The 16245-nt window shown below is 46.0% G+C and overlaps 1 long non-coding RNA gene across 1 annotated transcript; it reads left to right on the top strand.

Moving 5' to 3' along the window:
* Nucleotides 1-10405: 10405 nt before the first annotated feature.
* LOC309843550 lies at nt 10406-16038 on the top strand. Its single transcript, XR_014300206.1, has 3 exons — nt 10406-10506; nt 13629-13766; nt 15783-16038. It is a non-coding gene; the product is annotated as an uncharacterized lncRNA (long non-coding RNA).
* The last annotated feature ends 207 nt before the right edge of the window (nt 16039-16245 follow it).

Genomic DNA, 16245 nt, shown 5'->3' with positions numbered 1-16245 from the left:
GGAACCTCCTTACTCTTTTTCACAGTGGCTGCACCAGTTTGCATTCCCACCAGCAGCACACAAGGGTTCCTTTTTTTCCATAACCTTGCCAATGCTTGTTCCTCATGTTTTTTATTGTAATCCTTCCGATGGGTGTGAGATACTATCTCATTGTGGGTTTGATTTGCATTTCCCTGATGATGATTGATGTTGAACATCTTTTCATGCATCTATTGGCCATCTGTATGTCTTCTTTGGAGAAATGTCTATTCATGTTTTCTGCCCATTTTTAAATTGGATTATTTGTTTTTTGGGGTGTTGAGTTGTTGTTCTTTATATATTTTGGATACTAATCCTTTCTCAGATGTATCATTAAGCAAAAGGCATTTTCAGTTGGAAGGTCAGGCCAGTCATCTGTCATCTTTGGAATTGCTCTATTGCTCTTATTTCTCTCTTTTGCCACCATTTTAGGAATGGTTTGTGCTTCTAGAACAGATCTCTACCTACTGGCTTGTGTGTTACACCAGAAAATAAAACTATCATTTACCAAATGTGGACTCTGTGCTTGGAGCTGGATCAATCACCCTATGTGCTCCACCTTGCTGACTCCTCATGACCCTCTATGAGGCTGTGACTCTTAATTTTATTCTCATTTTACAGAGAAGAAACTCAAGCCTGAGTTTTAAGTGACTTGCTTGAAGTCACACAGGGAGTAAGTCAAGGACCTGAAATTTGAACCCAGGTCTATTCAATTCCAAGATAATTCTCTTTGACATTCCACTCTCCCTGTCATCATAGCCAGCCCCTAAGAGGGCTCCAGTGATCCTTGATCACTCCCTATGTAGGCCACCTCCCATGTTATATCAGAATTAGCCAGTGTGACCAACAGAATACCATTAAAGTGAGTGTGTGTGTCTTCTGAGGCTAGTGCATCAAAGGCACTGTAGCCTTTGCCTTGTTTTGTCTTGGACACTTGCTCTGGAGAGCTAGTCACCGTGTCATGATCACTTTTAAGCAGCCCTGTAAAGAGGTTCATGGGTTGAGTAACGGAGGCCTCCTGCCAACAACCAGCACCAACTTGTCAGCCATGTGAGTGTGCCATCTTGGAAGAAGATGGCCCAGTCCCAGTCAGGTCCTCAGATGACTGCAGACTGGGCTGACATCTTGACTACAACTTCATGAGAGACTCAGAGTCTACACCACCCAGCTAGCATACTCTCAGATTTCTAACCACAGGAACTGTGAAATGATAAATATTTCATATTGGTTTTAACCACTACTTCTTGAAGTAATTTGTCACACAGCTCTATACGATGAATACAAGGTCCAAGCTCTAGCAGTCCAGGCAGGTTTTGCTCTGAGTTCTAGCTCAGAAGAGGTGCTGGGTAGGCCTTCCCCCGCTAAAGTCCATGTTCCATTCCAGCAGGTTAGCCACCCAGTCCTGGAGAGGAGAATCCAAGATTTCCAGAATATTCCCCCTTACTGAGCCACTTTCCATAAAGAACAGAAATACCTTTCATCTATTACCCTGCTGTCCTAAGACCATCAATGGCTCCTTAACGCCTATAAATGACTCTCTCAAGCCCTGACTCTTTTTAGTCTGGCATTCACCCTCCCACTCCCCTTCATGGCCATTATGGTCTCATTTCCCATTGCTGCCAGGCTGACACTTCAAGCCTGGTGGGGCCCAGGCTTTCACCACTATTGCAATCTGTCCTCAGTCAGCTTGCAAGTACTTCTTGCCCCTTGTCACCTGCAAATGAATGAACAAATACAGATGGGGAATCTGCTGGGTACCAGGGGCTAATGATGAATGCTTCCACATTCAGTGTCTCAATCTGCACAACAAGTCTTTTTTTTTTTTTTTTTTTTTTTTTTTTAAATAGAGAAAGAAATGACCTGCCCAAAATCCCGAGGAAGGAAGTGACAGAGTAAGGCCCATTCAGCCTTGTGGCTGGAAGTTCGGTGTTTTTCCACTGTACCATCTTGCATCTGACTCATATTTCTATGGAATTTTACAGTTTAAAAAGCCCCTGCTTATTGTACTTTTTAAACTGAGCTTCATAGCAATCCAGTGTGTTAGGTGGAACAAGAATTGGTCACCCCATTTCACAGATGATAAACCTGACATGAGGAAGAGGACTTGTCCTCATGGGACAAGTGTCAGTGTTGTGATTCCAACGTGATATCTGTCTCCAGACCTACTGCTCTTTCTTCTGCCTTCTTTTTGTACCTCTTCCTGAACTTACCACAGAGTTTTGCATAAAACTGATGCCCAGTGCTTACTTGCTAGCTGCTGATTGATTAAAATTTTAATGTCTTAAGTAAGTGATGACAAAGGGGGTCTGGTGTCTATGGAATTACCTATGATAACTGAGACTAACTTTACAAAAGAACTTAACCAGGTATAGCAGAGAGGTATGGGTGACTTCAGAAGGAACTTTATGATGGAAAAAGCCCATAGTCAAGAAAAGTGGACCAAAGGATGCTATGGAATTAACTATGAGGGGGAATCTCTAGAAATAGCTCACCCTTGCCTGGGTCCAAGAAAGTAGAGTTCATTCTTAGGGGTAGGAGGATGGAGAAAATGAGCTATGGAGGGTCCAGGTACCAGCCTCCATACCTCCATGAAATGGGTATCATTGGTATCCAATTTGCTGAAGCAGAGCAAAGAGGAGGAAGAAGCTTGTATTTCTTTGTTGGATACTTGTCCCTAGTACACAGGGCTTCAGTTAATGAATAAGCTGTTCTGCAAAGAGGTCCTTCGAAGACCAAGTCATACGGGATCAGGTTTTATGGGCTATGAGGCCTCCCAGGTCATCCTGTCCATGCACCTGTCCTTAGATATACCACAATACTCTAGAAGATGCTCAATAAATATTTGCTAAATGACTGAAAGGATAGCTGTGACTTTCTCTTGTCTCTGTAGGGCTTTGATTCCATTAGAATGTCTTAGATACCTATTCCAGTTCTACCTGACTTTTTAGGAACAAAACCCAACCAAACTCCAACCCAATCAATTCCAGTAGACTCTTGTCTTGCCCTCTGTGGGCGTCTGTTCATGACTGGCTCCCCGAGCCTTATGATCATCTCAACACCTGAATTCTCTTCTCTTCTCTTCTCTCCTCTCCTCTCCTCTCCTCTCCTCTCCTCTCCTCTCCTCTCCTCTCCTCTCCTCCCCTCCCCTCCCCTCCCCTCTCCTTTCCTCTCCTCCCCTCCCCTCCTCTCCCCTGTTCCTTCCCCTCCCCTCCCCTTCCTTTTCCTTCTCTTCTCTCCTCTTTTCTCTTTTCCCCAGAGAACAGTTTTTCTTCAGGACCTGTGGGTCTAAATTAGGTTAGGGGTGTTTGGTCCTCTGTATCTCACTAGAGTACCTTGCTGTGAACGGCACAGTTTTCACAGAAATGGAGTTTCACATACAACTCAGGAAGCACATAGGTGTCGAAGACACACACCTCAGAAATGTCCCTGATGATTGTGGCCTCTAATATGTTCTGAATAATAAACTTCTTCATGGCCTTGTCTTTGGGCATGTGATGGGCACAGCAAGTGTAGTGAATAGGTTGCCCGTGTCTTATCCCTTTGTGGCTTAACTATTATTCTGTCTTTTTTTGGTCATCTTCAAAAACCTGGGTTTTTGAAACATCTTTTCATTGAAGTTCAGAACCTACTCAGAGTAAGAAATGTGAAGAGACTCAAGTACAAGAGAGCAAGCAACCTGGATGCCTTGTATACTCAGCTTCCCTTTCAGAGTCTAGCTTGCCATGTGTGCTTATGGACAATGAGGGTGCAAGGACCAGTCCTCAGATCACAGCATAGTGTGGCACCAAAGTCTCCAACTAGGATCCAGGAGACATGGGCTGAACTCAGGGTCTGCAACAAGCCAGACTTGAGTGTGACCTCCAATAGCATCTTCCCTGTTCTGGGCCCTGGGTTCCTCCCTGTGAAGGAGAGGGTTGGAGTCCTGCATTCTGTTACCCACTTAACCACTCTTCTTGACCATCATCTATGATGTGCCAGGTACTCCAATGATGCAGCAGTGAACAAAATACAGTCTCTGCAATCACAGAGCGTATGCAGGGAGAGTGGCTGACAAAAACCAAGTAAAGCAGTGAGCAAGCAGATAGCAGATGTGATGCAGGCGAGGTGAGTGTGATGCAGGTGAATAGAGCAGGTAAGTGGGGAGCAAATGATGGAGCCTCCCTTAAATAAGGTAGCATGGCAGCCATCCCCCAAGAGCTGCCATTTGAGCAGAGACTGGACAAAAGGAGGGGCAATGCGTGCATGTACCTGGAGGAGTGGATCTGCAGAAAAGGAACAGCAAGTGCAGAGGTTTTTAGAAAGGAGCTGGTTTGGTGTACTTAAGAAACCACAAGAAGGCCAGGTGGGGACTGAGTGCAGAGAAGTAGCCAGGGGGCCAGACTACCTAAGTACCTGGGACTATAGCCCGAGTGACTGGGAAGCCATCAGGGCACTGAGAGCAAGGGACTAGCATGGGCTGACTTGCATTTTAAAAGGGTACATTGATCCCCGAGTTATAAAGCCATGGGCTTCCCCTAGCCCTAGGCTAGGTAGATCTGGCTTGGCAGGGGCGGGCTGGGATAGTCCTGAAGTGAGGTCCTGCTGGGAGTCAGACTTTGTGAGTTGTGCCAGGGCAGACTGCTGAGACCTGCCTGCTCAGGTCTCATCCTGTCACTGCATCTGAGTCTCAGCCCAGACTTCACTGTTGTATAGGAACGCAGAGCTAGCTGACAAATTAACCCATGCCTCCCAAACCATAGGCCACAGCGGCTGCTAGGTTGAGGTGTGGATACTTAGGGGTGAGATGTTTGATGTCTCAACCACTTCCAAATGATCTGTTCTTTCCTTTCTAGAAAAATCCTCTTCTATTCCAACTTCTTCCGTCTAACTTTCCCCATCCCTATCTTTAGTCCTCTGGTTAGTTCTCTTTTCTTCCTTATCTATCCATCCCCTGAGGATTACACCCATCTCTTAGAGGCCAGAAGCATATCAAGCAAAACCTAGTGAGATGGGATCCCTGGTCCACAGAAAAGTTAGGACACTTGCAATAGATCATAGAACTAGAAAATTGTAGGGCCGGTATCTGAAGTCAGGAAGTGTGCTCTGGAATCCTCTTGAGACAGCTCTATTTTGTTGCCTCCCAGTGGGTTGCAGGGAGTGGTTGTGATGATACCCAGGGGTCTGGAAACACAGAAGGGGCAGCGTAGTCCAGCTATACAGGTGGCCACATGGTTAGGGGTGTCTTCACAGATGAGGGGTGCTGGAAATAGGTTTTCGAGATGTGCGTGGATTTTGCCAGGCAGAGAAGGGATGTGATGGTATGGAGGGGGAGGCTGAAGGAAAGGGGATGGGGAAAACCTGACCTGTGCTTGGGGAGCAACCAGTCAATTATTGAAATTAAATACCAGCAGAGATTACCTCAGTGGAAAAATCAGACAAACTGGTTGTTTGACCTGCTTTTATAGTTATCGTTTTGTTTTGAAGTAACCGTCACTAAATAAACAGAATACATACAGATAATTTCCAGGTAATAAAGGAGATTAAATATTTATATTATGTTCAGGTCAAAGGGTAAATAAAAGAGGGGGAGAGTTAGGGGGAGCAGGCAGGGGTCAGGCAGGGGTCAGGCATATGGAATCCCCTGTTTAGACAGAACGGTGTCTGGTCGGTTGATGACATCTGGTCCCAAGCGAGAAATAAAAAATCATCTGGAAACCTGGCTGAAAGCATCCCAAACCCTCCACTCAGTTGAAAACCACCTCTCTGGTCTTTAATTCCCTTTTCTTAGAAATGGTTCAACATTGAGAGTATTAAGTGAAGAAGGGATTTAAAGAGAAAAAAAATTCAGATTCATAATAATAAGACCTGGTATTTATGCTATACTTTTCTCCCAAGAGCTCAGATTGCTGGAGGGGATTTATGTCCCTCATTCCTCACAGCCTCATCCCTGCCTCACACTGGTTTGCCCCCAGATCGCACCCTTGTGGTGGGGAGAGAGCTGGCATGGCACAGCAGTAGGACCGCTGGATGCTTAGGCTTGACCTCTGGGACTCAGGTCCCAAGGCTCTGCTCTCTTTGCTCTTGTTCCACCGCAGGCCTACGAAAGAGCAGGAAACATCCATCCGCTCATCTGCAGTGAGCACCTCATGCCAACCATACTCAAAAGCAATGTCCCCTTTTCTAGAAGTGTCCAGAAAACACCATGAGCTTCTTTGAGAGTGTATCAGAGCTGCAGTAGAGAGAGGAACTTCTTCTTAATACCTGACTCAAATATCTCCAGCTGTGGAGCCCCATTCTCTTGGATCTTGTCTATAGTTGGCACAAAGAATAGATATCTTGTCCCTGCCACTTCAAGAAGTCCCTGGAACCTTCCCTTCACTGACCAATTTTTAACATTATTTGGTCGGATCTTTCATTTTGCAAACCAGAAAGCTAGACTTCTCCGAAGCTGACAAAGGGGAAGTTCTTGCATCCCATCTACTAGAGGAGGTGGGCCAATGAGTCAACAGTTCTTTGTTGAGTACTCACTGAGTGAAGAGCCCTGCCCTAGGTGCTGGGGCAGACATTACTTAATTATGACATGTCCTGAAGGAGCTTCTGGAAGGTGGTTAATTAAGCATGTGTCCACAAAAAGCTAAGCATCAACTGAAGAGTTAAATATCTATATAAGATAACTTTGAGCAATACTATGGGGGAGAGTTCTGATGAGTGAGTGACCCCAGGGGCTGGAGTGAGTGGGCAGGATAGACTGCACTGGGAAGATGGGACTGGAGTGCAGAATATGTAGGGGAGGTAGGGGAGGAAGCTGAGGTCACCCATTCCTATTCTATAGATGTGGCTCTAAGGGTCTAAGTGAATGCATTGACAGCTGTCATTAGTTATTCTATCAGTTAGGATCTGCTTAGTTGCAAGAAATAGAAAATTCCCCTGAAATCTATTTACACCAAGAAAGGAATGTTTTAGCTTATATGATCAAGAAGTCCAGCTGCGTGATGGACTTCAGGCATGGCTGCATCAGGCTCTCTGTGATTGTATAACAAGCAGTATACACCAGTATCCACTGGCTCTCTGTGATTCTCTCAGGTCAGTCCTCCTCTAAGTGTTGGCTTGGGCTGGTTTTTCTCATGGCTGCAAGATAGCAGCACATCACAACCATAGCTGTGTGCTTCCTTGTTCTTGTCCATCCCCAACCAAGAAACTAAAGTCCTGTGCAGGCCCAGCAACAGAATTTGTGGGGTCCAGTGTGAAGGAAAATGTGAATGTCTTGTTCAACAATGATTAAGAAGTGATGGATATGTGAAGTAGTATACACTGTGGTAATCATTATACAATGTATACCCATGTCAAACCACCACATTGTACACATTAAATCTATACAATTTTTATTTGTCAACCACTCCTCAATGAAGCTGGGGGGAAAAGAAGATGATTCGATGTGAACTACTTGTATACAGACTTCAGATTGAGAGTCACTGTAGAACCTATCAATAGTGTTAAAAATACATGTATAAAAGATGTTTCTGACAGTAAGAAAAAAAGCGGTCCAGGTTTAAGCTCTCCACTTGCTCCTTACCAGCTACACTATTTTGAACACGTAGCTTTACTTCTTCAATACTATTTTCTTAGCTTTGAAAAAAAATAATACCAACTCCACCTGTTTCGTAGGGCTGACATGACCCCAAACAGGACTGCTGTTATTTATTATAAAACTGGGGAAAAGCGTCTGTGGGTTTTAATATCACGACTGCTTGTTATACAAGGTCTCCTCAAGACTGTAAGAAGGAAACAGTGATGTGGGAGGTTTAGGGACACCCAAACTGAGCAGGGCAATTTAGGAGGGAAGGAAAGACTCTTGAGCTTTAAAAATGAGGAGAAAGTGGATTGGTATTACAGCTGGAGAGGAGGATTCCTTGTCTAAAATAATAGTTTCAGAGGAAAATCATCCTAGTTTCTTACTGACATGGGAAATCGCCTCTTGGTCTCCCCCGTGGGCTCTCTGCTCCCGTTAGCGCCCCTCATTACCACTCTGCTCCCCTCTCCCTCTCTCTCCTCCACTCTGATCAGATAAATCTTACATAGTTCTCACTACCTCTCTAATTGCTGCTCTGGTGCCTTGGCTTCCATGTCCTCTGGGCAGCCTGGAAAGAATGGCCAGTCCTTGATCCTTGAGAGTCAAGGATGAGGAGAATGGAACTCAGTTCCAACAGGTTCTCCTCTTTGAGATCTTGGGCACCCATCATTCCTGACAGTTGTTTGCTTGGGGAGGCTCCTTCAGATCTGTAGATCCCAGGCTCTCTACCACGGAGGACGATTTGCTTGCCCCACAGCAACACATCTGGGTGTCTCCCCTGCCATGTGCACTCCCACCACTGAAGGCACATCGACACATAAATTAGATGTTACCTGTTCAGCCTGAAGTTGGTTATTCCGACAGCTCCCCCATCGTGCCCTGGCCACCCCCCTCACCACCACACCAGAAATGAAAGGGCAGGACTTCATACTGTCTTGCTTAGAAAAGACACGTAATAGAGGCTATGGAACCTTCCAGGCTCCCTTGGCCATCTTGAAACATTGATTCTTATAGCTCTAGAAACAGCTGAAGATGTTGCCTCATGAATTCTCCTACTTCCAGTCAATGCTCCATTCGAATGATCTCAGGCAGCGGTTTGTATATGATTTCTCTCAGGAATGACATAGAAGAAGGCTTCGTGGCCTTCTTGGCTCACTCATGCAAGTATTTTGCATTATGACTGTTTGGCAAAGCTTTGTAATTATGAGGATGTGTGTGTTTTGGCTGCTGGGCATCCATTTTCTCCTCTCTCAGATGACACCACCCTCATGTCATATGGTAAAATTATTTGTGGGTGCATCTTGGTCTCCATAAGTCCTGTCCTTGGCCGGGGAGGAGTCAAGATGGCAGAGAAGTAGCAGGCTGAGACTACTTCAGCGAGCAGGAGATCAGTTAGATAGCTTATCTAAAGATTGCAAACACCTACAAATCCAATGGCAGATCGAAGAGAAGAAGTCCTGTCCTTGCCAACCAAGAGGTGTCCTGTCCTGGTTCAACCAAGAGGTAGGTCTGTGCCCCAAGCTATGCCATCTAGATCTTCTCTCGTGGGCCATGGTGGGTGTCAATGGGCAGGATGAGTGAGCCATACTGGTGTGCTCCGTGGGTCCTGGGCACACAGAGCTTCTGCTCCACCCAGATGCCCGGACCCACTCTGGATCTGGCCTTTCTTTTTTTTCTTCTTTTTTTTGACAGAGAGAGACAGATCACAAGTAGACAGAGAGGCAGGCAATTGGGGGGTGGAAGAGCAGGATTCCCACTGAGCAGAGAGCCTGATGTGGGGCTCGATCCCAGGACCCCGAGATCATGACCAGAGCTGAAGGCAGAGGCTTAACCCATTGAGCCACTCACGTGCCCTGGATCTGATCTTTCTAAATTTGATCCCCAGCGTTTGTTGTTGTTGCTGTTTCTGGGAGCTACTTGTGTTAGCCCCCCAAATGATCTCTACCTCCAAGTGGGTTTTGTTACTGTTTGTGTGATACAGGATATTTTTTTCTTCAAGTCTGCCAGGGTTAGTCCTATTTGTGGCTAACCGAGGAAACTTATTTAACTTTACAATGCTTTGGGGCACCTGGGTGGCTCAGCGGGTTGTCTCTGCCTTCCACTCAGGTCATGATCTCAGATCCTGGGATCAAGCCCCACATTGGGCTCCCTGCTCAGCGAGAAGCCGGCTTCTTCCTCTCTCTCTCTGCCTGCCTCTCTGCCTACTTGTGATCTCTGTCAAAAAAAAAAAAAAAAAAAAAATCTTAAAAAAAAAAAACCCATAAAACTTTACGATGCTTTATGCTTTCCCTAGATAAGAGTATTTACACCCGTGACTCCCAACATACCATCCATACATTGGAATTGAAAATTCTGATTTTAACCACCTGATCCTTCTCCTGTTTCCAGATCTGTAGTTGCAACTGGACTAGGCTTCACCAGGAGGCACATAGCCAGGTCTTGTATCCAAAACCCACACGTTTCTTCAACAGATCATGCTTCAGCTTGTGCTAGGTACGGATCACCCTGCTGGGTACTGGAGATTTCCCCTTCCTTAGGGAGCTCTGGGCTAGTGTGTGGCACAGAGAAGGGACCACTCCATTCAATCCTGTGTGCTAAGTGCTGCACCCAGGGAAACTCAGGAGGGCTCCCAGCCCCAGTTACAGACTTCAGGAGAGGCTTCCTCCAGGGACTAATATCCTGGGAAAACCTAAAGATGACTTGGAATTAGCCAAGTAAACATGGGAGAGGGGTTTCATCCGACTGTCGCTGGCTCTCATCCCCCGGCTGTTTATTTATTGTCTGAAGTGCCCTTGCTTCCTGCTAGGGTGTAAACCACACCATGGGAACGGTGAGCTTGTCCCTCTGCTCACTACCTGTCCTAGGAAGCAAGCCTGGCACACTGCAGCTGCTCGCAGGGTTCTGCGTGAACATGTTCTGAGTGAGGACCGCCTCTTGAGGTGGGGACCCCCCTGCCCTGCTCTCCCTGCCTCGTGCCCTTTGCTCCAGCCTCACTGGTGACCCTGGATGCCAGCTGTTTTCAGAGCATGTGCTGTTTCAGACTCTGGGCCTTTGCACGCAAGGCCCGAGTGCTCTCTCTTCTCTCTTCTGCCCCACCAGCTTGTCACCTTTCATAGCCTAAGCACTTGTGGGGGGGGGGGGGGAGTCTCCCTTGGCTCCTGGATGCCTTGATGGCCCTTGTTTTTCCTCCTTCCCTCCTAGGCTGAGCCCAGCTCCCCTCTTCCCATCCACAGGAACCTCTCCAGCCTGCTGTCCTTGCGCTTCCTGCCAGCACTTCCAGATCTAGCAAATAAAACCATAGGATGTCAGGCTAAATCTGAATTTCAAATAAACAACAGTTTTTTTTTTTTTTTTTAAGTGTAAGTGTGCTCCCTGCGGTATTTACACGTACTTGTAGTATAAAATTATTCCTTGTTCCACATTCCTCATTGGGTTTTGTCCGCTGATTTTCCTTTTTCTCCCCGTTTACATCACTGCAAAACATTTCTTTTCCCATCTCTCCACCACATGCCATGACCCACTTGCTTCCCTCTGTCCCTTAGGCCCTCTCTGCCACCCATGCTCCTAGGTCACCGAAAAGAAATGGGCCCGAGTCCACGTCAGCTGTGGGTACAGATGCCGCAGTCCCCTGCCAGGAGCTACTGGGTGTGGAGCACAGGGAAGGAAAAGACTTTTTCTTCTGATTTATCCCTGCGGAGGGGTTTCCCTCCTGCCCCCTTCCTTTCATCATCTCCCCCAAACCCAGGAACTTTGGGAACGGGCAGTAGCTAGGTTGTTGGCATGGGGCTGGGTGAGGGCCTGTCTAAAGGTGGACAGAGATGATCCCTGCTGTTAAGTAACCTTATCATGACTTCGGTTCTGGACACTTCCCTGAGTGCTTACTGAAATCATCCAGCTTCATCCCTATAAGAAGCTTATGAGGTTAATAGCATCCCCATTTTGACAGATGAAGAAACCGAGCTCAGAAAAGTTAAGTACCGGATCCAAGTAGTCCAGCTGTGAATCAGGGGGAGGAGTGGGGCTGGGAGCCAGGCAACGTCGGAGGGAGCTCTTTACCTCGCCACCCTGCCAGCCCGGCTCTGCCAGGACGGGGCTGAGGAACATGGTGGGTGCATCTTGGGGCCACTCCATCCTGTCTATGCAACAGGCGAGCCTTTCTGGGCGGTGCCTCTGGGTATCCAGATTCTTATTTTGGCCTGTTTTTCCTGCTGGCTTACCCTTTATCCCTTACCTCAGTGTTTTCCTCAGCCCTGTAAGCAAGTTTTGGGAGCTTCTGCTAGAAAATACCCCATTCCCCCATGCTCTTGTGGGCCAGAGCCATGCTAGGTGGGTCTGGTGTAAGTGGGAACTGTAGGCACCTTCCCCCACAGCCCGACAGATGCTGGGCCAGTGGGGCCTCCGTCAGCTGACCTGAGATCCTGGCCTTACTGTGTGTACGTGGGAGCCATCCAGCTCTCAAGTGCTAATACACCCACTTTTCCTGATTGAGACTTTGCTAAGTGCTAAGACTGTTTCTACCTGGGGCTCAGGTGTGACTCCCACATGACTCCGGAGTACTTTCTCTCTCCCCCACCTTCCATGTGACCCCCAAGGGTAATCACAGGATCACAATGTTAGCCTTAGATTTCAGCAGGAGATGGGCTCATCTAACTTTCTCATTTTCTAGATGAATAAATGAAGGCCCAAGAATGGTTGGAGATTTGATCAGGTTCACGGAGTGAGCGGTGGCTTGTCTCATCTGGAAATAGGGCTTAAAGAAATGAATCCAGCATTCTAGAGGGCATCGGTGGGGGGAGGTGGGTTGGGGTGCTCTGATGACAGACTGTGGCCCAGAGGGTGTGAGAGAGGGCAGAGGTGGGTCTCATGAACTTTGAGGCTTGCCTGTCTGACCAGGCTTCCTGTCCTAGGGAGTTCAGAGCATTTGTCTCTCAGGTGATCGACACTTCTGGAGATGTTTGTGTCTTCCTGAGGATTGTACATAGAACGGGCGCTTTGGGGACTGAGGGAGGCATGGTCAGAGGGAGGTAGGAGGGCCACTGGCCGGCGAGATGCTAGGAACGGTTTGCATGTGGGCTAGGAGCAGGGATGGGAAGATCCATGGGGTCTCATCAAACCTCTGTGAACTGGGACTCAAACCCAGGCCTGGAGGTATTTTGTTAGGTTTGGTTGGTTGATTGTTTTTCAGCTGGGGCATGCTGGCTGTGCTTAGGTCATTGGATTATCAAAAGTCCTGGTGGCCATCCCTCTGCCTCTTCACTGCTCCTAGACTGGCTGAAGTTGGTCATGTTGGGAAATACTTCCAGGGTAGCCATTTTGGTCTCTTGGGGACCCCATGCCTTAGTTTCAGAAGTCCTCTTAAACTTCCCCCCTGGGGGAGGTATGCTTTCTTTCCTTCTTTATAGGTCATCTGTGAACATGGAAATCACATGAATTAATAAGAATTTATTGAGTACTTACTGTATAATATCATGCTGACTTAAGGGGGCACCTCAAAGAACTAGTCAGGGGCTCATGCATTCCTTGAGGTTTGACTACTTTTTGGCGGTCACTCTCCCTTCAATTCTCTTCTTTTCAAGGGGCTGCTCTAGGGAGCACCGTTGCGGCCAGGCATTGGTGGTGAGCAGTGGCCTGACCTCAGAGTCTGAGGGATTTCCCGTCCCTTCTAGCATTTCACAGCCTGCTTGCTGTTGAGAAAATTCTCTCCTTCCAGTTAGGAGTTTGCTTCTGATTAAAATGTAACTCCTTTGAAGAGAGGTCTCATTTATGCTCTGATCACTTATAACTCATGTTTATGTAACTGATGATGTACTAAGATCCTTTTCGTATTTTCATCCGATTGTGAAAGTACCACCCAATCACCACAGAAAAGACGAAATATATGGAATAAGCATAAACAAGGAAACCCAAATCACCCATGCTTGTATAACTCAGAGACAATGGCAGAACTTTTGTTCAGGTTCTAAGAGGCATACTGGTTAGTTTACTGAAGGTGTGCAGAGGCTAAAAGCAGGACCCCCTAAGCAGGCGCAAAGCCAGTAACTAGCTCTGTGACCTTCTACAGATGATGGACTCCTCTCTGCCTCAGCTGCTACATCTGTAAAGTGGGGATGATCATGGTGCCTATGCTATACGGCTGTTTTGAAGATTGAGTGAGCACTGCCTGATTCAAGAACCGGGAGCTCTCTGTGTTATTATTGCTGTTAGTATTGTGCTGTAACTCATAAGTCACCAAGTCTCTCTGGGCCCCCTAGTCCTACCTGTTCCAATTTCTAAATCATTGCTGGGTAATGTAGATTGTTCTAGAATTCCTTGGGAGGTGGGGGAGATGTTTATATTATGCTGTGCAAGAAATCAAGCCTCTCTTCCATACACTTTAAATATCTGTGTGCTTTCTCCACAATTTTAGTTCAGGTGGAAATTGCCTCATTGTCTCTTCTCTCTTTCCCAAGAAAATCTTCCTTGGCTTCTCCAGCCACCTGGCACAGACACCCTCCCACCCATAGAAATCTCATCAGCTTTCAGAGCTCACAGCTGCATGCAGTAGAACTAAAGAGACAAATCCCATCCAAGAACACCCCAGGCACCTCGTTTTATTTAACCATGTGTGGGTCGATTTATACGCATGTATAAACTCGTACTGACATATCTAGGTAGACCCACAAAACTGGCATCACGCTTCATATACTGTTTGGTGTCTTGCTTTTTTTTTTTTTTTTTTTGGATAGTCTACCTACTGTGAATACTTACACTTATGCATGGGTGACATATTTAAAAAGCAGAATACTACACAGTTATTAAAAATAATTTTTAGAGGGGTGCCTGGATCGCTCAGTCAGTTGAGTGTCTGCCTTCAGCTCAGGTCGAGATCCCATGGTCCTGGGATTGAGCACCACGTTGGGCTCCCTGCTCAGTGGGAAGCCTCCTTCTCCTCCTCCCTCTGTCTATTGCTCTGCCTATTTATGTTCTCTGTCTCTGTCAAATAAATAAATAAAATTTTGCACATTTTTTAAGAGATTCCTTTTTTCTTTTTTAGAGAGAGAGAGAGGATGTGAGCTTGAGCAGGGGGCGGGGGCAGAGGGAGAGGGAGAGAGAGAACCCCAAGTAGTCTCTACACTCAGCATGGAGCCTACACCTGGGTTGGATCTCATACCCTGAGATCATGATCATGACCTGAGCTGAAATCAAGAGTCCGAGGCTTAACTGACTGAGCCACCCAGATGCCTCTAGAGATTCTTTTCTGAATACAGTTTTCCTGTTCTTTGTTTTTGTTTTTAAATAGGAAGAAGCTTGAGGCTGTAGACACTGGAGGCAAGAGGCTAACTGTGAAGGCTGCTAGCAGATCAGATCCATTCTGATTATCATCCTTTTCTCTTCCTGAATGTTCTCAAGACCATCAATTGAAGCATGACTTCTTAACTTTCTGGCAACTCCTCTTCATTATTCCCTGCCTGTCTTTCCTTTCCTATCCACTCTTTTTAAAGATAGGTGCCAGTCAGGGTTCTCCCATGTTGTCTCTCACGTCCTGTTTGTCCTGTGGCTCAGGGCCATCTCCTCTCTGGCAGGGCCTTGATTCCCAAAGCTTTTCTTCTAACCATGACCCTTCCCTTGGTTCCACATCTCTGTGCTCAGTTGTGACCTGTCCACTTGCTGTCTCCCAGGCCCCATCAAGTTCAACATGTCCAGAGTGGAACTCATCATTTTTGGCTCAAATCTGTCCAATCCCCCCAAATCTGGTTCTCTATTTCATTCAGTAAATGGCTTCCTTTCTTTCCTGCTTCTCAAGCTACAGACCATCCATTTCTTTCCTCTGTCCTTCCATGTCCAATCATCATGGTAAGATTTTCATTAAAATTTTATGTATTCAATCAAAATTATTACCCCTCATATTAAAATTGTGTTCACCCAGTGTTTTTCATATCAGAATGCTCATAAAATAAAGAAATGTAGGAGATGGTAGATGACAGTTGTTTTTGTCTGTTTGCCTGCTTTTAGTATCAGTGAAAGCAGCACAGTTGATTGCTACTGAAACCCAGACTCTTTTCTTTTTTCCATCAGGATCCAGTTTTGTTCAGAGTTCCACCCCATTCCCCAAACCCCGATTAATCTAAGCACAGCAGTTCTCAAAGTGTAGCCGTGAGACCCTTTTAGGGCATCTGGGAGGTCAAAACTATTTTTAGACTAAGCCATTATTTGCCTTTTTCACTTATTCTTTTAGGAGCATACACTGGATTTTTCCAGAGGCTGTCATGTGATCTTGCAACAGATTGAATGCAGAAGCAGATATGAGAATCCAGCTGTCTTCTATTAAACTAAAAATTAAAGAGATTTGCAAAAATGTGGAACAATGCCATACTTCTCACTATACTTTAAAAAAAATAGTCACTTTTCATTACATGTGATTTATGTTAACATATAATGAGTTTATTGTTATTTTAAAATGAATTGATAAATATATATATTTTTAAAAATTTCCTAGTATTAATTTATTGTAAAATATACAACAATGGATAACCCAGCAAAACGAAAGCTCTCTGATTTCCCCAGTAACTTCTAGAATTTTAAAAGGATCCCAAGTTGGAAGAGTTTGAGAACCACTGATTTAATCTGGTGACAGCTTTTGGTTATGTCAGTGATTCAAATTAACCCAATCAGATTAGATCATGGAAAGATTTATATTC

This window comes from Mustela nivalis (genome assembly GCF_964662115.1).
Source record: "Mustela nivalis genome assembly, chromosome: 11".
NCBI classification, from domain to species: Eukaryota; Metazoa; Chordata; class Mammalia; order Carnivora; family Mustelidae; genus Mustela; species Mustela nivalis.
This window is presented reverse-complemented; position numbering and strand designations above follow the sequence as displayed.